General features: G+C 46.3%; 1 protein-coding gene across 4 annotated transcripts in view; it reads right to left on the reverse strand.

The window, feature by feature from the left end:
• The window catches only part of SHF (Src homology 2 domain containing F), a 345,620-nt gene that overhangs the window by 134,131 nt on the left and 185,893 nt on the right, over positions 1–25,596 (reverse strand). The window lies entirely within an intron of this gene.

Genomic DNA, 25,596 nt, shown 5'->3' on the forward strand with positions numbered 1-25,596 from the left:
GGCTCTTTTGGCCACATTCTCCACCCATCTAATTTTGGTGAGCACCCGGCTAACATCAGCTTGTTTCCTCCTCCTATGCTGTGAGTAGAGTTGCGTCAGCCCTGCATTCGGAGCAGTGCTTTTCAGCGCTGCTAGATTTGGGCGCAGCCAGCGCCGCCATAGACTATAATGGGAATCAGTCTATAGCGGCGCTCAGTGAGTAACGTCAGCTCCGTCAGAAGACGGAGCCAAAGTTGCTTAAAAAACACAATAATTGGGCTTCCAGCAATTGCTGGAAGCCGAATTATTTCATTCCCCACCATCCATGGCGGTCTGGAGGGGGAATAGTAATTAACACGGCCCGGACTTGTGCAAAAAGCAGGATCAGCTATATACCGCTGTATCCTGCGCCCAAGTCTACCGGCGCCAATTTCAAATGTACTCCCTGCAATCCCCCGGTTGTGCCCCACCCGGCTACTTTTTCATGCCACCCGGCTGGAAAAAATTTCTGGGGAGAACACTGGAGAGTGTAATGCTGGTATAAGTGTTCACTGAGTATACTATAACTCGAAGTCAGATTGTCACCTGGGGTCATACACGTGAGGTCAGAAATATGCGGTACAATAGGATTAAGGCAGAGCTAGGTCAGTTAACACGCCAAGTTCATACACTGGTAATCAGATGGCTAAAGTACAAAGGGCAGAGACAGGTGCTAAATCGTTAAACAGGCTGAAGTCATACACATAAGATCAGATGGTTGAGGTACAAACAGAGATGAGACAGAGACAGGGTCGTTAGGCTAGCCGAGGTCAATATCGAATATCAGATGACTATAGTACAGAGGGATGAGACTTTATTCGAAGTGGAGGGCACGCCGGGTCATACACAGAATAACAATCAGGAATAATTACAATATACAATACTGAACTAACTAGAGTACATATATCAGCAGTGTATGCTAGATATAGATATATAGAGATAGATAGATAGATAGATAGATAGATAGCTCTGCGGATCACTAACAAGACTCAGTAGTGTAGCAAGGGCCAGCGTTCAGAGAACTGAAAGCTATAAAGGACAGCGTGGAACTGACAAACCAAGATTTAAATACACAGTGAAGTGCAAGCACGCCCCCGAACTTACAGCCAATCAGAATCTCACTCAGAGTCAGCTGACCGCCGTGTCAGCTGACCAGCCGCACACCCGTCTCCTCAGCCTTGAAAGGCCGTCACGGGCCATGCGCGCTCGCCCAGGGTCTTGGGTGGAAGCGCGGCACTGGCTCACGGCCACAGGTGAGCCAGGGATGCCGCCAGACAAGGCGGAAGTACACGGCTGCCCGGAGCTGCCGGCAGCCGCGTCCGTGAGTATTGTGACAGAGATATGGCTTGCCTGGCACATGGAAACAGAAAATTTCCCACAATGCAACAAGGTTACACAGTAAACTGTCAGGACCATGGTAATGACATTACACTGTAAGAGGGGTTTCACCACAATATCAGCCATACAGATGTCCCGGATTATCTATTTGAGAAAAGGTAAAGATTTCTTGTGGGAAAGGGGGTATGAACTACTGATTCAGATGAAATTCAATCCTGTGTTTAAGTTCATCTTTAAGGCCTGGAACCCACTAGCAGCACTTTTCAAAGCCTTTTCTAAGCGCTTGTGAATTGAAAGGCTCAGAGAGGGTTCTATCTGTTGGGCGATCTGGTGGCAATCGACCAGTGTATGGCTGCCTTTACAATCTAAAGGGAAACGAGCAACCACCATTTCAGGCAAGCTAATCCAGATAAGTCCTTTTTTGCCTATAAAAGAACTTTACTGAATGTAACTCAGTAACTAAAATGTCATGTTTAATATGAATTCATCAATGTAATTAGCGTTTCCCCGTTTCCTCACCCTGATATACATTCTTCAATTTATCCCAGGTGGTGACATCTTTAATGCCGTCGCACCACTGCGGAATGTTTGTTTTTTGTTCAGACGTGAGCAGAAACATCTTTTTTCCCCCCGAGTGCTCAAGGGCCGAAGGTTGTGTGACATTCTAGCCTAGGTTAAGCATTGATGGGAGGGTGGAATTACATACCACAATATGTAGATATGTAAGTGGGTATTCTGAGTAATTTATTACATTCTTCTATATGTTTTTATGGCACCTCTAAGTGTAAGGGAGGAAAAAAAAAAAAAAAAAGGCTGGCGATGCACAGAAGCGTCAGATATGGCACATTTGCGAACTACAATGAGAAATGACTCAACCTTTGCATTCTGCCACATCTACTAGACATCCCAGGGATATGTTGTAATTTAGACAGATTTCAATGCCCTTTAAGCAGATCTTCAGTTTAAGTGCTAAGGCTTTTTAACAGCACTTGCCTCCACATTTCACACAGTGACACAAACCAGATTAAGAGAGGGCAGAGCAGTCCAAAACGGGTGAAAAATAACGTGCTTATTTTAGAACTTGCATTTATAATCTTTATTAACAGTTAAGGCAAAATTTTTTGTTTGTTTTTTTTACAATTAAATGAAACATGCTATACAATGTCATCACTATTGTGCATTTGTTCAGCACAGACCTCTTCCATACCGATGGCCCGAACGGTTCCAGGCGAACGGTTCCAGGCGAACTTTGGGTGGTCCGGGTTCATTGGCGAAGGTGAACTTTTCAGAAGTTTGATTCGCCCCCCTAATGCTCCATTAAGGTTAACTTTGACCCTCTACATCACAGTCAGCAGGCACATTGTTGCCAATCAGACTACACTCACTCCTGGAGCCCCCCCCCTTATAAAACACAGTACTACACAGTAATTAGTTAAAGAGAATCTGTATTGTTAAAATCACACAAAAGTAAACATACCAGTGCATTAGGGGACATCTCCTATTCCCCTCTGTCACAATTTCGCCGCTCCCCGCCGCATTAAAAGTGGTTAAAAACAGTTTTTAAAAGTTTGTTTATAAACAAACAAAATGGCCACCAAAACAGGAAGTAGGTTGATGTACAGTATGTCCACACATAGAAAATACATCCATACACAAGCAGGCTGTATACAGCCTTCCTTTTGAATCTCAAGAGATCATTTGTGTGTTTCTTTCCCCCTGCATCTCTCATGCACTGAAGTTTTCAGGCTGCTCTTTTCTTCCTGCAAACAGCTTTGCCCTTGTCTGTAATTCCTCACTATGTGAAAGCCCAGCCAGCTCAGAGGACAATTTATCCAGCTTGTAAAAGATAAGAGAGAAGAGAGAAGCTGCTCTAATCTAAATAACACACAGGCAGTGTGCATAGAGGGGCCTGGAAGGCGGAGTTCATAGCAGAACCACAACACTGAAGAACTTGGCAGCCTTCCAGACACAGGCTGACAAGTCTGACAAGAGATAGATAAGTTGATTTATTACAGAGACTGTGATAGCAGAAAGTGCTGCAGTAAGCCAGAACACATTAGAATAGCTTTTGGAACTTGTAGGATGATAAAAAACAGGATGCAATTTTTGTTACGGAGTCTCTTTAAGGGACAGCTGCTGACAGACTGCTAGGGAAACCTTAGTTAGGCTCTTGTAGGCTTGTTAGCTTGCTCTGGGCTGATTGTTATTCCTTATATTGCACCACACCAAGGCTCCCTCCTCCCTCACTCCCTCTCTCCTCCCTCACGAAGAGGGTCGTGTCTTCCAGGGAATTGTAGGATTTCAAAAGCCAGCTTACATACATTGGCCAGGAATCGAACACAGGTCTAGTGCTTGGTAGGCAGCTCTCCTCACCACTATACCACCACCAACACTACATGCTGAAGCCAGCCTAGCATGTACCATTATCATATATCCAAGAGAAAAATGAGCTTGCTTAACCTCCTTAGCGGTAACCACGTGCTACACACGGGGTAGCCGCCGCGGAGGATCACATGGCCCCAGGACTTAAAAAAACCAAAGAAACTGGTGCAATACGCTTTAGCTAGCGGTTCGCTAGCTAAGCGTATGCACAAAGTTGCTCCGGTCCCCCGCGATCGCCCGCAGTTACTTCCGGAATACGTACCCCCCAGCGTTCCCACGCAGGCGCAGCCGCCCAATCGGCTCCAGGCATCGCGATGGCGGCGATCGGTATTGCGGCTGACGTCATGACGCCAATGACGTCATGACGTCAGCTCCGATCGTCGCTATAGCAACACCGGAAGCCGATCGGGAAACTGTGCTCTTCGTGGGATCGTGGCGAGATACGTATAGCCGGTGGCGATCGGCGGGCATGGGGGGGGGGACTAGAGCAACCTAAAGCATACACTTAGCTAGCGAAATGCTAGCTAAAGCACCCACAAAAAAAATTTGGGGTGAAAAAACCTCCCGGCGGACGCAGAGTCAGAAACTGTGTACCGCCAAGGGGGTTAAGGATTTGTAGGATGTCAAAAGCCAACTCACATACATTGGCCAGGAATCGAACCCAGGCCTACCGCTTGGTAGGCTGCTATCCTAACCATTATACCACCAACACTACATGCTGAAACTTCTTGGAGCAGACTTGCTTCCTCCCTCCAAAAGACACACATACTGTACATCCCCATAAAATCATTCAACAGTAACTGCGTGCACAGTCTTTGTGGTACACAGTCTCTGTGGCACAATTACCTGGAAGACAAGACCCTCCTCCGGGGGAGGGAGTAGGGAGTGAGGGAGGAGGGAGGGAGGGAGGAGGAGGGAGGGAGGAAAGGAGGATGACAATTCGTCACTGTGATCGAATCTGCTGTGAAATCGATGTGCAAACACTGACCGTTCGACCGATTTTCACCCCAAAAACGATCGATCCCGTCAATCTGTCCGCACGGAAAATTTCGCTCGATAGCCGGCGGGTTGGGAGTGCGTCGATGGCGGCGTTTGAATGTCCGACGACTGACGCTAGTGGCAATACATTACCTGTTCCGCCAGCGCATGTCCCCGCGGTCCCTTCTTTACACTGGGCTCCGCCTGGCTTCACTTACTACCTGTCAGGGGAAGTTTAAACAGTAGAGCGCCCTCTACTGTTTATACTTCCCCCGACAGGAAGTGAAGTGAAGCTGGAGCCCAGAGCGGAGAAGAGACAGCGGAGACCGGGGACTCGTGCCGGCCGGATCAGGTAATGTATGCAGGGGACAGCGTCGGCAGCTCCACAGATTGTGAATCGGCTTCATACTGAAACTGATTCAAAATCTGTTTGCAGTGTAGGCAGCAAATAGATCCCTCTTTGATCAGATTCGATCACAGAGGGATCTATCTGCTGGTCGATCTGGTGGCATAATCGACCAGTGTATGGCTGCCTTTAGTCTAACAATCAATGAACAATGTATTCATAATAAAAGGTCTGTTTTGCTAAGAAGAAAATAAATAAAAAATAAATAGACTTAATTTACTGACTTTAGGAGTGTCACATTTTAAAATGCTGTGCCCTTATGAATTTATGAAAAAAAATCCATGTAAAAATAGTCTTCTGTACAGCATCCGGCCACTTTCTTCAGCACCTGGGGTCTGCCAGAATGACATTGGGGGCAGAGGAGCAGAGGACTGCCAAGCTGTGAGCACCACTGGGGGCGGGAGGGGGAAATGGATAAAGTAAATATCCTTTCTGCATGCTGTTTGAGGGATCTGTTGTCTAGGAATTGTTGAATGGATGATACACTGTCCATTTTTAAATGGAGCTATTCTAATAAAAGATAGCAGAATATACTCTTAACTGGCACACATTCCAGCTTAAAAACCTCATTAGATCACTTAAGTTGTTCACGTTACCCTATATTTTTCATACCCAAGTAGAATGTTATGGGCAACCGGGAGGCCAGAGAGGGACCTGACAGATTACAGGAGGCTAGAAGAAGCTCCTGATCTAGCAGCTGAATTGATCTTCTACCAGCCTTCAGGATTGTGTTATATATGTTACGGCCAGAACCCGAAGTCTGGCCACTTCGGGTTCTGGCCGGTCAGTATGCGAAGTGGCCGGCTCATGCGGCCAATGTGTGAAACGGGCTTCAGTTTCGGACTTTGGCCGGCCAGAACGCGTTGTGACTTCACGTGGCCGGCCAAGTCCCGAAGTCCCGCTCACCGCCGCCAAGAAGCCCCGCTCACCTCATCCCCTGCTGCGGCTGCCGCTAACGTATTCAGACCTCCGATCAGGGCGACCATAGCAGGGAGGCAGAGAGAGGCATAGCAGCTGCCAGCTCACGCGAGACCCGCTGGACCCGAACACTTCAATGCAGAAGTGACGTCATTAAACACTTCTTCTGCATTGGAAGTGTATGGGTCCGGGCGGGTAGCGTGCGCGCTGCTCTGCCTTTCTCCGCCTGGTGGTCGCCCTGATCGGAGGTCTGAGTACTTAGCGGCAGCAGGGGATGAGGTGAGCGGGGCTTCCTGGCGGCGCCTCCAGCAAAGCTCCCCAGCCCAGTAAAGCTCCCCCAGCCCAGCAAAGCACCCCCAGCTATGCAAAGCCGCCCCCCCCCCCCCCCCCCGACCATGCAAAGCATTTCCAGCCACGACCAGCCCAGCAAAGACCCCCCCCCCAGCCATGCACAGCCCCCCAGCAAAGCACCCACCACAGCCATGCACAGCCCCCCCCCCCCCCAGCCATGCACAGAACACTAACAGCCATGCACAGCCCCCTAGCAAAGACCCCCCCCCCAGCCATGCGCAGAACACCCACAGCCATGCACAGCCCCCTAGCAGAGCACCCACCACAGCCATGCACAGCCCCCCAGCAAAAAAAACCCCAGCCATGCGCAGCGCAGAACACCCACAGCCATACACAGCCCCCCAGCAAAGCACACACAGCCCCCCAGCAAAGACCACCCCAGCCATGCACAGCCCCCAGCAGAGCACCCACAGCCCTGCACAGCCCCCAGCAGAGCACCCACACCCCCCAGCAGAGCACCCCCAGCCATGCACAGCCCCCCAGCAAAGCACCCCCAGCCATGCACAGCCCCCCAGCAAAGCACCCACAGCCATGCATTCCACCTCATCTGTGACTAATCACCACTGTAATTTGATCTCTCCCCTGTGTCACCTGACTTCCACAGCAGAGCAGGTAATTTAAAAGCACAGGATGTTAACAATGTTTTCTCCCAAGAAAGCAGGATGTAGACACACTGCAGATTTATTGCAGGATTTGTATCAGCTGTAATTAAGAAATGCTTTTCTTTATAAAAAAAAAAAAAAAAAATGATTAGTATGCTGTATCTTTCAGAGCAGAGTGGAAGTGCCATTCATGGTGCTGGACAGGACCCGGGATGTTCTGGAATTTGTGCGTTTTGGACTTTGGCCGACTGACTTTGGCCGTGTCTAGAATTGGCCGGCCAATGTCAGAAATTCCCAGCATTTTGGACTTTGACCGACGTCAAATCGGCCAGTTCTAGAAACGGCCGGCCAATTCTAGAATTGGCCGATTTCTGGTTTTGGCCGTAACATATACATCTGGTTGCCTCAGATGTCCTCTCCATTTTGTGATGCTCCTGTCATACATTTCCCTAGGACTAATAGATAGTGCTTTGTGCATTGGGCCTGACAAAGGGCTTTGAGCCCGAAACGAGCGTGTCGTTGCCTGTTCTGTATTGCACTAAATTGTTATATTCCTGTTTTGGAAGATTTTGTATACCTATAAGGAGCCCTTTCATTGAGAGTATTCCTGGATTTTTTATGAATTTGTGTCAATAAAGCATTTTTTGATAATTTGTCTTACAAAGACTCTGCATGAACTTTTTATGGTCCTTTCTATGTATAAAAAGTGCTAGAAGAAGCCCCAGGTAAGTAAGACTCAACTTCTTTTGACCACTTAAGACTTCCTTTAAACCTCTGCAAAATGAATGTCAGTTACCTAGATTTTTGGAGCAAGTGGATAAAGTACACATATCCTTGAATATGCAGTACCATCAGTATGCTTTACCCCCTCCCCCCATACTTGTTAATTAAAACAGGCAGCTTTAAGATGCACCATCACCCCGAACGATCCCCCATCTGTCCCCCCCATGCAGAGCAGGCCACAGCGAAAAACACTTTTCAGCGCAAACTATTTCAGCACTGGGCCCTCTCACCTCTTCCTCACGCAAACCGGTGAGTGTCCCTCTTGTTTCCAATGTCATGTGACATGCATCGTGAGCCAGAGGGACACTGATGCAGGCTAACCTGCTTGAGTAAGAGACAGGAGGACCTGGGGTTGGAATAAGTATGTGGTTTCTGCTGAGGCCTGCTCTGCATAAATGAAAAGAAAGAAAAAGGCACATTCCCCGGCTAGGAGTCAGAAATTCAGGTCTGACTCATGTTTAAGTCAACCCTTATGCTTTTTTTTAGAAACTCCGACCTAAATTTCTTAACTTCTAGCAGAGGATATATGGCATAAGAATCTGGGTATCTATGTCACATCATATAGGAGTGTGAGAGAGAGAGAGAGAGAGAGAGAGAGAGAGAGAGAGAGAGAGAGAAGAGAAAGAGAAAGAGAGAATCACCTTAACCCTCCTGGCGGTTTGCTAAAAAAATCGCCAGGGGGCAGCAAGTCTTTTTTTTTTAATTTTTTTTTTTGTTTTTTCATGTAGCGAGACAAAGTCTCGCTACATGATAGCCGCTGCTCAGCGGCATCCCCCCAGCCTCTCCGATCGCCTCCGGCGATCAGCGATCAGGGGATCCCGTTCAAAGAACGGGATCTCCTGGAGGGCTTCCCCCGTCGCCATGGCGACGGGGCGGGATGACGTCATCGACGTCGTGACGTCAAAGGGGATTCCGATCCACCCCATAGAGCTGCCTGGCACTGATTGGCCAGGCAGCGCACGGGGTCTGGGGGGGGGGGCGGCTGCGGCGCGACGGATAGCGGCGGATCGGCGGGTAGCGGCGGCGATCGGGCACTGCACGCAGCTAGCAAAGTGCTAGCTGCGTGCAGCAAAAAAAATTTATGCAAATCGGCCCAGCGGGGCCTGAGCGGTGCCTTCCGGCGGCATGGCCCGAGCTCAGCTCGGGCTTACCGCCAGGAAGGTTAAAGAGAAACTCTGACCAAAAATTGAACTTTATCCCAATCAGTAGCGGATACCCCTTTTTACATGAGAAATCTATTCCTTTTCACAAACAGACCATCAGGGGACGCTGTATGACTGATATTGTGGTGAAACCCCTCCCACAAGTAACCCTTCCCACAAGAAACGTTCGCACTTTTGTGGGAAATAGCTGTTTACAGCTGTTTCCAACTGCCAAAAACCATGCAGCAGCTACATCACCTGCCAACAGTAAAATGTTCACTGGAGTTCCTCTTTAAAGAAAATGTGGTTTTTTTTATATAAAAAACCGGCTCTCACAGAAAACTAGCTCACAAATTTATGTTAACGGTAATATCATGGAATCATGGAATCTCAATTGCAGTCAAACTGATGCTGGCTTCATTACTTTATTACAAACATGAGCAGGCATGCAGCCGCTGATGTTCCAAGAGTGAGAACTCTCTGTCTGCATTAATCTTCAGGGACTGACTAAATACTTCTGAAGAGTTGGTTTAGACAAAACTAGTCGAGTGATGTGTGGATGTGGGCAGCAGAGGTTTGGTAGCATTCAGCGATAGGCGGATGTTGATGCAGTGTGAGCCAAGCCAGCCAGGTGTCCAGGGTAGAGCCCACTAAAACTACGAATTATCTTGGAGCATGCGAGTTTGACATTTGATTTTAGATTACAATTTTAAGACTTTCTACACTATGGGAGCGCCTTTGTCCTTCATTTGAACTGTAAGGGGGGCTCATAAGATCCTTATAAAGAAGAAGGAGACTGAATGTGCTGGATAAGGCGGCGTTGGCAGCCTAGATTACCCCAATGCGCCATTGACCCATCTAATAGAGGGTCAGAGGAAATGGTGCCTTTTATAGGATGAGGTGGCGGTATACACTCTGAAGTCACAAGCTTTTCCTTGCCTTGTCACCTGTCTACCTGGACTTCCCATACAAAGGGTGGTGTACTCTGATTATAAGCGGTTTTCTGTAGTGTGAGACAGACCGGGCACTGTCACTTTAATTGCTATATTACCTCTTGTTGCTATGCAAATAGTATATCGCCATGAAAATGGTACAATCAGATCTGTCATACATCGATAATTCAAACCTTGATTGATGATGGTGCTGGGGATGCGGGTGACCAGCAGAGAGATGGACGGCACACAAGCAGTTTCACGCCGGATCTCACGCCGTACAGGACACGCACGTGAGCAAGCGCCAGTCAGGCGTGAAATGGCTGTTGTGCCGTCCATCTCTCCCCTGGTCACTAGAGATGTCGCGAACCTCCAATTTTCAGTTCGCGAACTTCCGCGGAAGGTTCGTTTTGTGGAAAAGTTCGCGAACCGCAATAGACTTCAATGGGGAGGCCAACTTTGAAAAATAGAAAAAATTATGCTGGCCACAAAAGTGATGGAAAAGATGTTTCAAGGGGTCTAACACCTGGAAGGGGGCATGGTGGAGTGGGATACATGCCAAAAGTCCCAGGGAAAAATCTGGATGTGACGCAAAGCAGCGTTTTAAGGGCAGAAATCACATTGAATGCTAAATTGCAGGCCTAACGTGCTTTCAAACATCTTGCATGTGTATACATCAATCAGGGAGTGTAATTAGAGTACTGCTTCACACTGACACACCAAACTCACTGTGTAACGCACCGCAAACAGCTGTTTGTGTAGTGATGGCCATGCTGGACTACTGCGCAACATGGCGAGATTGCTCTTCCTCACTCAGTGATGTCAGGTAATGTGTGACTTCCTTCTCAACTTTCCATGGCATTGTTAAAAAGCTTACGTTTTGTTTTTAAATTACATTTTCTACTTGCTGTGTACTTGTTCAGTACCGCTACAATGAGAATCCTGTGGAGGCGGGCAAGTCTGCCATTGTGACCCCGGGTAATGGCCGGGGAATGAGGGGTGGAATCCGGTGTGGAGCCTGAGAAACGGCTACCACTACACATCCAAGGAGGGCAGCAGGCAGGCATGCACGCCCGCCCCGAGGTAGTGACCAAAAATAACAATACAGGAGGCGGACTTTCGAGGCCCTGCTGTGTATTTGAAATGAATTAACTTTAAATCTTTTAACAGGAATCCGTTATGGAGGGCAAGTCTGCCATTGTCACCGCGGGGAATGAAGGTTGGATTCCGGCCCGAAGTGGGAGCCTGCTGAGACCCATGCTGTAGCTAGTGTTGTGCGAACACCTAGATGTTCGGGTTCGCGAACGTTCGCCGAACATCGCCGCGATGTCCGGGTGTTCGCGCCGAACTCCGAACATAATGGAAGTCAATGGGGACCCGAACTTTCGTGCTTTGTAAAGCTTCCTTACATGCTACATACCCCAAATTTGCAGGGTATGTGCACCTTGGGAGTGGGTACAAGAGGGAAAAAATATTTGAAAAAGAGCTTATAGTTTTTGAGAAAATTGATTGTAAAGTTTCAAAGGAAAAACTGTCTTTTAAATGTGGAAAATGTCATGTTTCTTTGCAGACACAGAGTGGCAGTAAACAGAATGCTATATAGTGTGGCTGAGCGAGGTACACAGAGTGGCAGTAAACACAATGCTATATAGTGTGGCTGAGCGAGCAGTGTACTACTATTCCCAGCAGACACAGAGTGGCAGTAAACAGAATGCTATATAGTGTGGCTGAGCGAGCGGTGTACTACTATTCCCAGCAGACACAGAACAGTAAACAGAATGCTATATAGTGTGGCTGAGCGAGGTACACAGAGTGGCAGTAAACAGAATGCTATATAGTGTGGCTGAGCGAGCGGTGTACTACTATTCCCAGCAGCGACACAATGACTGGGGGGACCCTGGCTAGCGTGGCTGGAGCGCGAACTACCCTGCCTGCCTACCCAAAGCTAAACCCACAGACAAATGGCGGAAATATGACGTGGTTCGGGTATTTATTTACCCGAACCACGTGACAGTTCGGCCAATTAGAGCGCGTTTGGGTCCGAACCACGTGACCCGTTCGGCCAATCACAGCGCTAGCCGAACGTTCGGGGAACGTTCGGCCATGCGCTCTTAGTTCGGCCATGTGGCTGAACGGTTTGGCCGAACACCATCAGGTGTTCGGCCGAACTCGAACATCACCCGAACAGGGTGATGTTCTGCAGAACCCGAACAGTGGCGAACACTGTTCGCCCAACACTAGCTGTAGCTGCCCTGACCGTGCTTTGCAGACCAGGCATCTGTGGTCAGATGGATCCTTGAGCCAGCGGAAGACAAACCAAGTCGAAAGCATTTGCCAAGAATGTTTTACGGAGGGTCATTTTTTTTGCCCTTTTTTAAAAATTTTTGAAAATGATAGATGGTTGTATTTTTAAATTGTTTGAAAGTTTAGATGGTTGTATTTTTAAATTGTTTGAAAGTGTATCCATTCTTCCTCCCCCCAGCCACGAACAATACCATGGGAACATGGAGCAGCAGAAGCCCCCTGTGACGGCTGCCGCGGTTGTTCTCCGCGGCTTGTCTTTTGAGGGGTGCTGCTTTTCCTCTGGTGTTCTTGCCATAGCGGTTTGTGCCTTCTCTCCAGGTGCCTTCATAAAGCACTTGTCCCTACGTGAGAGTTGGCCTTTCCACGGCTCAATTTTTTCTGGCAGAGACAACAGATGGCTTTGCTCCAATCTGAGACACACACGTTAAAAAAATTCCAAACCGCTGAGCCCCCCTGGGCTGATGGCGCTACGGTGGCATCAGCAGCTGACGTTGAAGGGCATGTTGGCTGTCTGGCCATAGCTGGAGATACATGGCGCCAGACACTGCCCCCAGCTGTTTCTGAGGACGAGCTCCCTCTGCTTCTATCATAGAGTCGTCTCCTCCTAATCCTCTCTGAATCCTCCCCTGAACTGTTCCCCTGGTCATCTCCTCTACCGGGAACATATGTGGTATCCGTATAATCATCATCATAATCCTCCTGGCCAGCTGCGCTTTCCTCAGAAACCTCCTCAACTGCACCAACTTCAGGTGGTCCATCATCCACATCCACACACGTTACGTCCATACTATCGCCACCTAACTCAGACGTAGGAGGTGGTGTACCTGCGCCTTCTTCTTGTTGCAGTAGTGGCTGTGAATCGGTGATTTCACCACCACCACCAAATAACTCCTGCGAAGTGTCAAATGCAGCGGATGTGGTGCTTGTTGTAGCGCTGGTGGCTGCGGGAGATGAGGTGTTCTGTGTTAAATATTCAATCACCTCCTCACGATTTTGGGAAGTGATGGCACGTGCCTTCTTCTGAGCACTGTATTTTGGGGCAGGTCCGCACGAAATCACAGCAACACCACCTTGCACAGACCTGCCGATGCCTGGTGGCCTTCCTCTGGGTCTGCCTCTACCTCTTCCTCTACCTGGTTTGTCCATTTTGTCCATCTCGGGGGATGCTAGGTATATGCAGTGAGCTGGGTTTACTCAACACAACAGGTAGTTATGTGCAGTGATGAGGTGGGTTAAGTAAACACAACAGGTAGTAGTAGGATGCAGTGAGCTGGATTCACTCAACACAAAGCTAGGTATATGCAGTGATGAGGTGGGTTAAGTAAACACAACAGGTAGTAGGTGTATGCAGTGAGCTGGGTTTACTCAACACAACAGGTAGTTATGTGCAGTGATGAGGTGGGTAAAGTAAACACAACAGGTAGTAGGTATATGCAGTGAGCTGGGTTCACTCAACACTACAGGTAGTAGGTATATGCAGTGAGCTGGGTTCACTCAACACTACAGGTAATTATGTGCAGTGATGAGGTGGGTTAAGTAAACACAACAGGTAGTAGGTATATGCAGTGAGCTGGGTTCACTCAACACAAAGCTAGGTATATGCAGTGATGAGGTGGGTTAAGTAAACACAACAGGTACTGGGTATATGCAGTACTGGGTAGTACAATGTGCAGCTCCCTGTCACACACACAGGCAGTCAGTCACTGAATGTGCTGGGCTGCTGGCAGTGGCACACACACACTATCAATTAGCAAGGCTGTGCATGCAACAAAAGTGTCAATTTGACACAGTAAAAAAAAAAAACAAAAAAAAGTACAGGATGAGCTCTGATAAGAGCTAGGGTGCTATAAAAGCAATAACAATCAGCCAGGAGCAAACTAAGCAGCCAAGAACCTAACTAATCTGTCCCTAGAAGAACAAGTCTGCAGCAGCTGTCCCTTTCCTCTCACTAGCAGGCACACGAGTGAGTGTTATAGTCGCCGGACCCTGCCTTGTATAAGGGGGGGTGGGGCTCCAGGGCTTACTGTAGCCTGAATGGCTACAATGTGCCTGCTGACTGATGCAGAGGGTCAAAGTTGACCCTCATAGTGCATTATGGGGTGAATCGAACTTCCGGAAAAGTTCGCCTGGCGCAGGTGAACGCGAACCCCCAATGTTCGCCTGGAACCGTTTGCCGGCGAACTGTTCGCTACATCTCTACTGGTCACCCGCATCCCCAGCACCATCATCCATCAAGGTTTGAATTATCAATGTATGGCAGATGTGATTGTACCATTTGCATGGCGATATACTATTTGCATGGCAACAAGAGGCAATAAAGCAATTAAAGTGACAGTGCTCGGTCTGTCTCACTGTACAGAAATCCTTGCTGAATGTTTTCCACCTGTATTTTTCCGGTTGCACGTCACTTAGCCTGTCCAATAAGGCCACCATACAGGTGCGTCCCTGGAGTGCGGTCCATAGACATTTGCACGAGTGCAGACTGACCCCATTTACCTCAGAAGATACATTTTGGAGCGCAGAGTGTTTTACTGTACAGTGTGTCTGATTATAAGTGGACTGGACTTAAAAGCTTCTTTGTGCGCAAACTTATATTGATGTTTGCATTTGTATAGGGGTTATAGATTTGCACCACCGCTTGGAAATACTCTGTATAATTTTGTGTCAACACAGTATTGGTTGTATTCACCAAGTAGTGAAGTCATCAAGAGGATGACAGTCCTGAAGTTTGCATGCTTCAGAACACATGCACAATGGCATTCCTCATATTTACATCCATCCAGGTTTGCGTAAAGGCACTATGCAACATTCCCATTTCCAAGTGTGTGTGTGTGTGTGTGTGTGTGTGTGTGTGTGTGTGTGTGTGTGTGTGTGTGTGTGTGTGTGTGTGTGTGTGTGTGTGTGTGTGTGTGTGTGTGTGTGTGTGTGTGTGTGTGTGTGTGTGTGTGTGTGTGTGTGTGTGTGTGTGTGTGCTATTTTACAATGGCTTAAAGCACACCTGAACTTAGAGGCATATAGAGGCTGACTTATTTCCTTTTAAGCAATGCAGATTGTCTGGCTGCCTGCTGAACCTTTGTCTTCTTAGTTACAGACCCTGAAAAAGCATGCTGATCAGGTGTTTCTGACTGAAGTCAGACTGGATTAGCCCCATGCTTGTTTCTGGTGTTGGATTGACACCAAAGATTAACAGAAGGGCAGGCAACTGGTATGGTTTAAAAAGAAAACAAATATGGCAGCCAGCATAACCCTCTGTCAGTTCTAGTGTACTTTAACCTCCCTGGCCTTATAAATATTTCCAGATTTCAGGATCTAAAAGCAGTGCAATTTTTTTGCATGCTTTTGGACCCTAAAACCGCAAAATAATCATTCCGCCAGAAAGCATGCAGCAGCCCCTGCACTTACTCACCTCCTTGGGATTCTGCGCTGCAGTTTTCCCTCCGTTCTCCGGGTCGCGCTGTAACCCTATAGTGAGATTACCGGCTGTCATCAGGCAGTGATCTCACCAGGGGTATGCAGAGCCTCGAAGGACAGGAAGAAGAATGGCTGCTGGTGCATGGATCTGAGGGGAGGGGAGTTGAAACACTCGCTCCGCGCTATACTCTGCAGTAACCTTGCGCCAGTCACCACGAGTCTAGCTTGGGGTTACTGCTCTGAACTGCAGTTTTCCAACTCCGAGCCTGACTCCATGTTACCGCCATGGAGGTTAATGGTTGGAGTAAGATGCACATGTAACAAAAAAAAAAAAGGAGCTGTGAGAGAAACGCTAAATGTACCCATACATTTTCATTTTTTGCAATGATATTTTCTGATGTACGTGTAGATTGTTTGCAGATTATCTGGATCCGAAATATTTTCTAGGTTTGCTTAGCTGAATTTGCAATAGAAGAGTTTGCTACCCTGGAGACAATATTTTACTGACCGGATGAATGCATACGCCAACACAGGAAAACACATTGGTGTGGACACAAGCTCCAGCACACAAGAATAACATTTCAAGGGTTTGAAATGGCCTTGCAATGCACAGAACAGATGAACAAATTCACCTCAATAGAAGGTTTATGGCACGCAGCCCACTGTGTGTTATGTATCCTAAATACTCTGCAAGGCAGACTTACGATTCCATTACAAAGAGATAGGCACATTAGCTATAAAGTATCTGGTAACAGCAGGAAGCCCCACTTCTATTTTTAGAGAATTAAATCCTGGCAGTTATTCTAACCCAGCATTACACTCACTCACTCAAAGAAAAAGAAAATGAAACTGAAAAAAAAAACAGAACATGCAGCTGGAATCTGCAACCAAAATACTTGCTTTTGTAGTGTCCACAAAAGCTAGTGATAGACAGCATGGTGGATTATAGTAAAATATTTTTAATTACTTCACACCCTTTTGGGTAAGGATTTTGTAAGCAGGTTTAACCAGCTGGGCGGTATGGACGAGCTCAGCTCGTCCAGTACCGCCGGAGCCTGCCGCTCAGGCCCTGCTGGGCCGATTTGCCCCAAATAAAGTCGGCACTTTGCCAGCCGCGTGTGCTGCCCGATCGCCGCCGCTCTGCGGCGATTCGCCGCGAGCAGCGGCGAAAGAGGGTCCCCCCAGCCGCCTGAGCCCTGCGCAGCCGGAACAAAAAGTTCCGGCCAGCGCTAAGGGCTGGATCGGATGCGTCTGACGTCAGGACGTCGGCTGACGTCCATGACGTCACTCCGCTCGTCGCTATGGCGACGGTGTAAGCAAAACAAGGAAGGCCGCTCATTGCGGCCTTCCTTGTTTATTCTGGCCGCCGGAGGCGATCGGAAGAACGCCTCCGGAGCGCCATCTAGTGGGCTTTCATGCAGCCAACTTTCAGTTGGCTGCATGAAATAGTTTTTTTTTAATTTAAAAAAAACCCTCCCGCAGCCTCCCTGGCGATCTTATCAGAACGCCAGGGTGGTTAAAATGTACCTGAAGTGACGTGACATGATGAGATAAACATATACAGTCCTGGCCAAAAGTTTTGAGACTGTCAAAAATATTGGAAATTAGAAAAGTTGGTCCTTAAGTTTTTATAATAGAAATTTGCATATACTCCAGAATGTTATGAAGAGTGTTCAGATGAATTGCATAGTCCTTCTCTGCCATGCAAATTAACTGAATTTCACAAAAACCTTTCCACTGCATTTCATTGCTGTCATTAAAGGACCTGCTAAGATAATTTCAGTAATAGTCTTGTTGACTCAGGTGAGAATGTTGACGAGCACAAGGATTAGGTCAGACTGATTGGGTTAGAATGGCAGACTTGACATGTTAAAAGGAGGGTGATGCTTGAAATCATTGATCTTCCATTGTTAACCATGGTGACCAGCAAAGAAGTGTATGCAGCCATCATTGCGTTGCATAAAAATGGCTTCACAGGCAAGGATATTGTGGCTACTAAGATTGCACCTAAATTAACAATTTATAGGATAATGAAGAACTTCAAGGAAAGAGGTAGCTTTCTTGTTAAGAAGGCTTCAGGGCATCCAAGAGAGTACAGCAAGCGCCAGGATCGTCTCCTAAAGAGGGATTCAGTTGCGAGATCGGAGTGCAACCAGTGCAGAGGTTGCTCAGGAATGGCAGCAGGCAAGTGTGAGCGCATCTGCACGCACAGTGAGGCGAAGACTTTTGGAAGATGAACTGGTGTCAAGAAAAAAAAAATCAGGGACAGATTGATCTTCTGCAGAAACTATGGTGAACTGACTGCTGAGGACTGGGGCAAAGTCATATTCTCCGATGAAGCCCCTTTCCGATTGTTTGGGGCATCTGGAAAAAAAATTGTCAGGAGAAGAAAAGGTGAGCGCTACCATCAGTCCTGTGTCATGCCAACAGTAAAGCATCCTGAGACCATTCATGTGTGGGGTTGCTTCTCATGTAAGGGAGTGGGCTCACTCACAATTTTGCCAAAAAGCACAGCCATTAATAAAGAATGGTACCAAAACACATTCCAAAAACAACTTCTTCCAACATTCCAACAACAGTTTGGTAAAGAACAATGCATTTTCCAGCACAATTGAGCACCGTGTAATAAGGCAAAAGTGATAACTAAGTGGCTCGGGGGACCAAAATGTTGAAATTTTGGGTCCATGGCCTGGAATCTCCCCAGATCTTAACCCCATTGTGAACTTGTGGTCATTCCTCAAGAGGCAGGTGGACAAACAAAAAACAACTAATTCTGAGAAACTCAAAGAAGTGATTATGAAAGAATAGGTTGCTATCAGTCAGGATTTGACCCAGATGTTGATTGAGAGCATGCCCAGTCGAATTGCAGAGTTCCTGAAAAAAGAATGGCCAACACAGCAAATACTGACTCTTTGCATAAATCTCATGCAATTGTCAATAAAAGCCTTTGAAACGTATGAAGTGCTTATTATATTTCAGTACATCACTAACAACTGAAAAAAAGATCTAAAAGCAGTTTAGCAGCAAACTTTGTGAAAACGAATTTTTGACAGTCTCAAAACTTTTAGCCAGGACTGTATATGTACCGTACAAAACACAACCTTCCTGGCGGTAAGCCCGAGCTGAGCTCGGGCTATGCCGCGCAGGAGGATTTTTCAGGCCCTGCTGGGCCGATTTGCACACTTTTTTAATTACACGCAGCTAGCACTTTGCTAGCTGCGTGCAGAACCCGACCGCCGCCATTCCACGCCGATTCGCCACTACCCGCCACACAATATTGCCCCCCCCCCAGACCCCGTGCGCTGCCTGGCCAATCAGTGCCAAGCAGCGCTGAGGGGTGGATCGGGACTCCCTTTGACGTCACGACATCTGACGTCATCCTGCCCCGCCGCCATGGCAACAGGGGAAGCCCTAATGGAAATCCCGTTTAGAACGGGATTTCCTGACGGGCCTGATCACCGGAGGCGATCGGAGGGGGTTAATAACGAGGCTGTGTTACTTTTTATTTTGCTCCCTGAAAGAGTTAATTTCAATGTATGGAAATGACAGCTTCTGTCTTGTTGGTACCGTGTTGGGAATATAGAAAATATCACTGATTAACTAATTATTGCCCTGAAACTAGATAAACTGCTAGATATGCAAGGCCTGCCTATTTACTTTAGGTCCAGGTTCCACTTATAAGTACTCTTATTTTCTGCATGTGAAAATAATCACATTAAGAATCTCCACATCAGTTCAATGTAATTTAACAGGGAAGTTGTGCACTGTTGTGGAAAAAAAGGCAACTGGCTGACTGTTCAGTTTCCTTTCTGAGCAAAAAAAACAAACAAAACAAAAAAAACCCACCACACATTAGATGGAGACCAGTCCATTGATTACCATGGACTGTCCAATCTAATGTGTTTTCATGTTTGGAAAGAATGCTGACAACCATTTATAGTAAAAATGGTGTTGCATCTTTGCAAAAAGAAACATATGCCATTAAAGTGAACCTTAAAGCAGACCCAAAGCAAACTTTTTTTTAATTAAAAATATTTATTTGCACCACTCTGACACATACAAAGATAAATAAACACTCCTTCAAACCTATGAGCATTTCAGTGCATGCTTTTCACCCTTCTCTTTTCATGACTAGGGTTATACAGGTGGCAGCCATTAGCAATTCCTCCATTGCTGGACATCACCTACCCCACCAGTTTGCCGGATTTTTCCCGGCAATGTAAAAGGAAGGGAGGGGTTTCTCCAATAAATGTAAAATATTGTATATTTGTCATCATGCAGCTGAAAAAAGGCTGCTATTTATTATTATAATTTAGAAAATAGATTTTATTTCTGAAATCTTGTATTTTCAATTTGGGTCCACTTTAAGTCAGAAAAAAAATTAGTTTTACTCACCTGGGGCTTCTACCAGCCCCCTGCAGGTGGGGCAGCGGGGGGCCAGAGGCTTAGGGAGTGGCTGCGATGGGCACAGGACTGCTGCAGGGGGCTGGTAGAAGCAGAAGAAAACTTTTTCTGGCTTAAGTGTCCCTTTAATAAAACAAAGTGAGCCTTGTTATACCTCAAAATATTTCCCACCTAGCCCAGTGGCTTATGCTGCCTTTTATTCTGTTTTATTTATAGATCAGATTATTTTTGATAGTTGTAATGAGAGAACATAAAAAGATAAGAGTCATGACATACAATATATTGTAATATCACAATATTACTGCATTAATCTTTCTCCCTCGTATATCCCCCTCACTAATTTTCCAGATTCCACCACAACCGCAATCTCCACACAATCTTCTCCTGTCCTCATCTAGAATCCTCTCCTCCCATTCACATATACAAGATGTCTCATAAACCTCACCCCTCATCTGGAATTCCCTTCCCCAAAAAATACATCACGCTTCAAACTTTTACATTTTTAAGCGCTCTCTCAAAATTCCCTTTTTCATACAAACATACATTCTATCTTAGGACCTTCAACATCCAGCCAAATTGTGTGAAAATAAGATCTCATATTACTTCTTAGTAGAGATGGCCCAAACTGTTCGCTGGCGAACGGTTCCAGACGAACTTCCGTGGTTCGCAATCACGGAGAACTGCAAACTTTTCTAGTAGTTCGATTCACCCCCATAGTGCATCATTAGGGTCAACTTTGACCCTCTACATCACAGTCAGCAGGCACATTGTAGCCAATCAGGCGACATTCCCACCTGGAGCCCCACCCCCTCCTTATAAAAGGCAGGCAGCGTCAGGCATTGGACTCTCTCGTGTGCCTGCAGTAATTAGAGAAGGGACAGCTGGCCTTTGGCACCTTAATTCCTACTGTGCCACTGCCAGTCCCAGCACATTCAGTGACTACCTGTGTGTGTGCGACAGGTAGCTGCACATTTGTAATCCCAATCACTGTACCTGTTCAGTTTAGTCCACCTACCTACCTATACCTACGTGAGCGCACGCATTGTTAATACCACCAGTCATTGCACCTGTTCAGGGTACGTGCGTGTGTGCGTGCGTACGTGTGTGCCAGCTGCACGTTTGTAATACCAGTCACTGCAACCTGTTCACTGCACCTGTGTAACCGCACATTGTTGTACCAGCAGTCAACTGCATACCTGTTCACTGCACCTGTGTAACCGTACATTGTATTAGTCAAGTCAGTGCATACACTTCACTTCGTCCCCCCCAATATGGACAAAACAAAAAGGCAGAGCCAGAGGCAGGCCACTTGGCAGGTCTGTTTGGGGTCGCGCTCTCGTGATTTCATGCGGCCCTTGACCAAAGTACAGTGTTCAGAAGAAGGCACGTGCCATCAACCCCCAATATTGTCAGGACATAGTTGACTATTTAACACATAACACCTCATCTTTCTTAGCTTCCGCATGGAAGCGTGACATATCTTCCTCCTCTGATTCTGGCACCCCACTTAACACTCAGTTGGCCGCCACCACCAAAGTACCATCACCCCAGGGCTCAGCAGTGTGGACATTTTTTGTGTGTGTCTGCCTCAGATGAGAGCAATGCAATCTGTACTCTCTGCCACCGAAAATTGAGCCGTGGAAAGACCAAGACCCATGTAGGGACAACTACCTTACAAAGGCACATGATTACAAAGCAGAAACTGCAATGGGATGCCCACCTGAGGAAAAGCAGCACACAAAAGCAAAGCCACACACAACGCAGTGGAAGATACCAGGCCGCAATTTTTTCTCCGTAAAGGCGATACCTTAACTGTACCATGATGTTGAAAGGCAAGTGGTGACATCTCTGGCACAGAGCATTGCGTCAAGGGTCCATCTGTCCACGAATGCCTGGTCTGCAAAGCACGCTCAGTCTCCACACACAGCATCTCTGCCTGCCCGTCGTGTGACTGCCTGCCCCAAGACTAAGTCGCTCCCCACACAGCATCTCTGCCTGCAGGTCACTTGACTGCCACCACCAACAGGGTCCACCAGGACTCCAGGCGGATTCCTGAATTTTTAAGGCCACTGCTAGCAGCGGCTGCTATAATAAATTTTCTGGTGAGTGTACATGCCAGCCTAATTTTTCGAGCTGCACTGCAGCTGCAACAAAACAAAACAGAGGCGTGTACATGTGCCAATTCCCCTTCATGATCGTTACCTTGCCGCGGTGCAGGGGCTCGCATATCACAATGAAGCAATGACAGACGGCTATAGGAGTGTGTTGGGGGGGGGGGGGGGGGGGAAGAGGACACCCACGATAATAAGGTCGTTACTTTATTGTGGATAGACCAAATTCAATCAGCTGGACAGTCACTGTTCTGTCATTGAGCTACCTCAGCCCGGCAACCATATGGGCTTGAAAACCGCCACGGCCTGCACTCTGGCCATGGTGCGCACCAGTCCAGCACGGCTGTCACAACACAAACAAGGAGTGTTTGTGTGTCAGTGTGAAGCAGTACTCGAATTACACTCCCTGATTGATGTATACACATGCAAGATGTTTTATAGCACTTTAGGCCTGCAATTTAGCATGCAATGTGATTTCTGCCCTTAAAAACGATGCTGTGCGTCAAATCCAGATTTTTCCCCGGGACTTTTGGCGTCCATCTCACTCATCCATGCAAAAACTGTTAGAAAAGATGTTAGACCCCTTGAAACATCTTTTCCATCACTTTTGTGCCCAGCATAAAGGTTTCCAGTTTTCAAAGTTCGCCTCCCCATTGAAGTCTATTGCGGTTCGCGGAAGTTTGAGCGAATTGAACTTTTGCGGAAGTTTGCGAACAGAAAATCTGAGGTTCGGGCCATCTCTACTTCTTCGTATAGAGAAATATGTTGGTCGGTCAAGACTTTATTGAAATACTGCTTTCTAAATAACAATAAACAGATATTAAACGTCATGAACATAACTGAAGAGACACAAAGGAATTATACTGCATGGTTGTAGGAAATTAAATAACACCCAGACATTCAGTCTACATAGCAAATAGCTTATTGCAAACGAGGGATGCTTCTTAATAACAGCATCTCCAGGAATTAGATGGTATAATGGAATCTAATGAGATTTCCTATTCACTTAGAAAAAAGGAAGCTGAAATTTAACTGGCCAGAACATGTTATTGTCATTTCTGTCAATGACAATTTGGTGCAAGCTTAATATCTGCAAGAATTGGTTTAGACAGAGTAAAACATACCAATTCCAACTGTTCCTCCCAAACGCCCCTTCTGATGCGTATCATGAAAAGCTACAGTTTCCTGCCTTCCTCACTTGGCTTTGCTAGGAAAATAACTGAAAACTGATTTAAATTTTGTTTTGCAAATTGTTTCTTCAAACTACAATATCTATTTGGAGAGTAGTCTATTGTCATGTCTTTCCATAATCAGCATCTCAATTTACATGCAATGAACTATTGAAGTGGTGTAGTGTTTGACCATGTTTAGATCACTTAACAGCAACAACAAACAGAAGCCACTCCACTCTTTGTTCTGCCTCTCTGTAGAACAGAAGTGGCTGCTCGGTTACAACCAGGCACGGTCCGTACAGAAGACATCAGTAAAAATCACCTTCGGGCTGGGACCCATATGTATCAAATTGCGGAAGTGCTGCAATTTCACCACAATTCACAGACTGACGACAGTAGCGATCGCAAGCAGCATTTTGTGAATGCTCCACGGTCGCAAAGCTCCTATTAGGACCACCCCATAGGGATCCACTGCAGCAATTCTTTGCCAATTGGCAAAAGCTGCAAAAGCACTCCTAGTGGGTACCAGCCCCAAAATATCACCAGTGATCATTTCAGACAACTGAGCATCCGTACACAGGCTTAGACATAAGACATAACCTTCCTGTAGCTGCTAGCGGCTTTCTGGCTACCGTGCACGGTTTACCGGGTGTCACGTGACCTGATGTGGGTCAGTGGTCACGGCAGCAACCGTATACGGAGGACGCCGTGAATGCCACTAGGAGTTACAGAAAGGTTAGAACACAGCGCCGGAGGCTCGGTGAATATTTTCAGCTGCGTGGGGGAGGGGAAAGTTTGTGCTTTTTCGGCTAGCTGCTCAAGCAACTGGTCAGCACCTGTATCCAGCATCAGGCAATCCCTGCCAGTGTCGGATACTGGGGACTTCGCTGTAGACTCAATTACACGATAAACACATCAGTTATACTCAGATAACATCCTCAGTGACATTGCAGACTTCTAGCAGTATTCATAAGACTAAAGCTGAATTAAAAAAAATGAAAATAAAACCAGTGTATGAAATAAGAGAAGGTACAGAACTACTAAAGTTCTATAAGCATAGCTTTAGTATAAACTCTTCCTTCAATGCAGTTTTCTTTGGTCTTTCAATCATCTATAATTAATGCAATAAACTAAAGCTAAAGCATGACTAGACAGTCATGCCTACTTCAATATTAATCCTGAGATATTACAATAAAAATTACTCTTTATATTCTGCGCAGCACTTCCCTCTGCTACAATTTCATATATTTTATATGCACATTTTTATATGTTGCTTTAATTATTAAGCAAACTGCATTCTAAATAAACATAAACTTATCGCAAAATAAAGAAAAAAATCAGTTTATATAGGATAAAATTATAGCAACATCTTAAAACTATGATTACATCCTGTAGATTACTGTCCTGTAACAATAAATAGCACAATATAATTTTATTGTATTGAACTATGGACTGATTTCATATACAAAAAACAAAAATGAAAAGGGCTTTAAAATTGAAAGCAATCAACAGGCAAGAAACCAAGATTGTGAGTTGTAAGATGGACTTTTTTCATCTGGATCGAGCATTAGCCATTGTTACTGCCAGCCAATAACTGAAAAGTTCGACTAGGTAGAAAAGAGATATGGTAGGTAAAAAAAACCGAAAAAAACCCCAAACACGTTACTTGGTTTGTCATTGGCTTCACACGGTTGTGCAGATGTCAGCATAGTGTACACCTCTGCAACCCTTTTTCATAGAGCAGGTCAACGAGATTCTTATAATTTCAAAATGCATTCAGATAGAACCACTTAATGCAAAATTAATGTTTTGAAACCTCCCCTTTTTGCACTAATTAGTCCTAATAGGACAATTTATAAACCTCCATTTTGCTGAAATGCAAGCTGGAATTATCAGCATCTAATCCCATAATCTTAGCTCAAAAGAATAGAATTTTATTTCTTCCAGTCCACCTAAAAACCTCTGGAGGCAAAGCCTTCTGTCATGCTGCCCCTACACTTTGGAACTCCTTGCCACCCTCAAGCAGGACATTTCCATCCCCGGAGACTTTTAAGTCCAAACTTTAAAGCCACCAGTGTAGTCTGGCATTTACAAAACACTTGACATTCTTCTGTAACATAGCCCACCCTACAACTATGTATTGATCTGAAAAATATTTACTGTATATGGTATGTGCTTTGAGTACTATAGGAGAAAAGTGCGTTACAAGTATTATTGTATATTCTTGTATATGGGCCAGCTCTACCTTTCCACTCAATACACAAGAACACACACAGTCAGGAAAAATGGTTCATACACATAGGAACCCCTCCAATAGAGTAGAAAGTAGAAAGATGTATGCCTG

Source organism: Hyperolius riggenbachi, chromosome 3, assembly GCF_040937935.1.
Source record: "Hyperolius riggenbachi isolate aHypRig1 chromosome 3, aHypRig1.pri, whole genome shotgun sequence".
NCBI classification, from domain to species: domain Eukaryota; kingdom Metazoa; phylum Chordata; class Amphibia; order Anura; family Hyperoliidae; genus Hyperolius; species Hyperolius riggenbachi.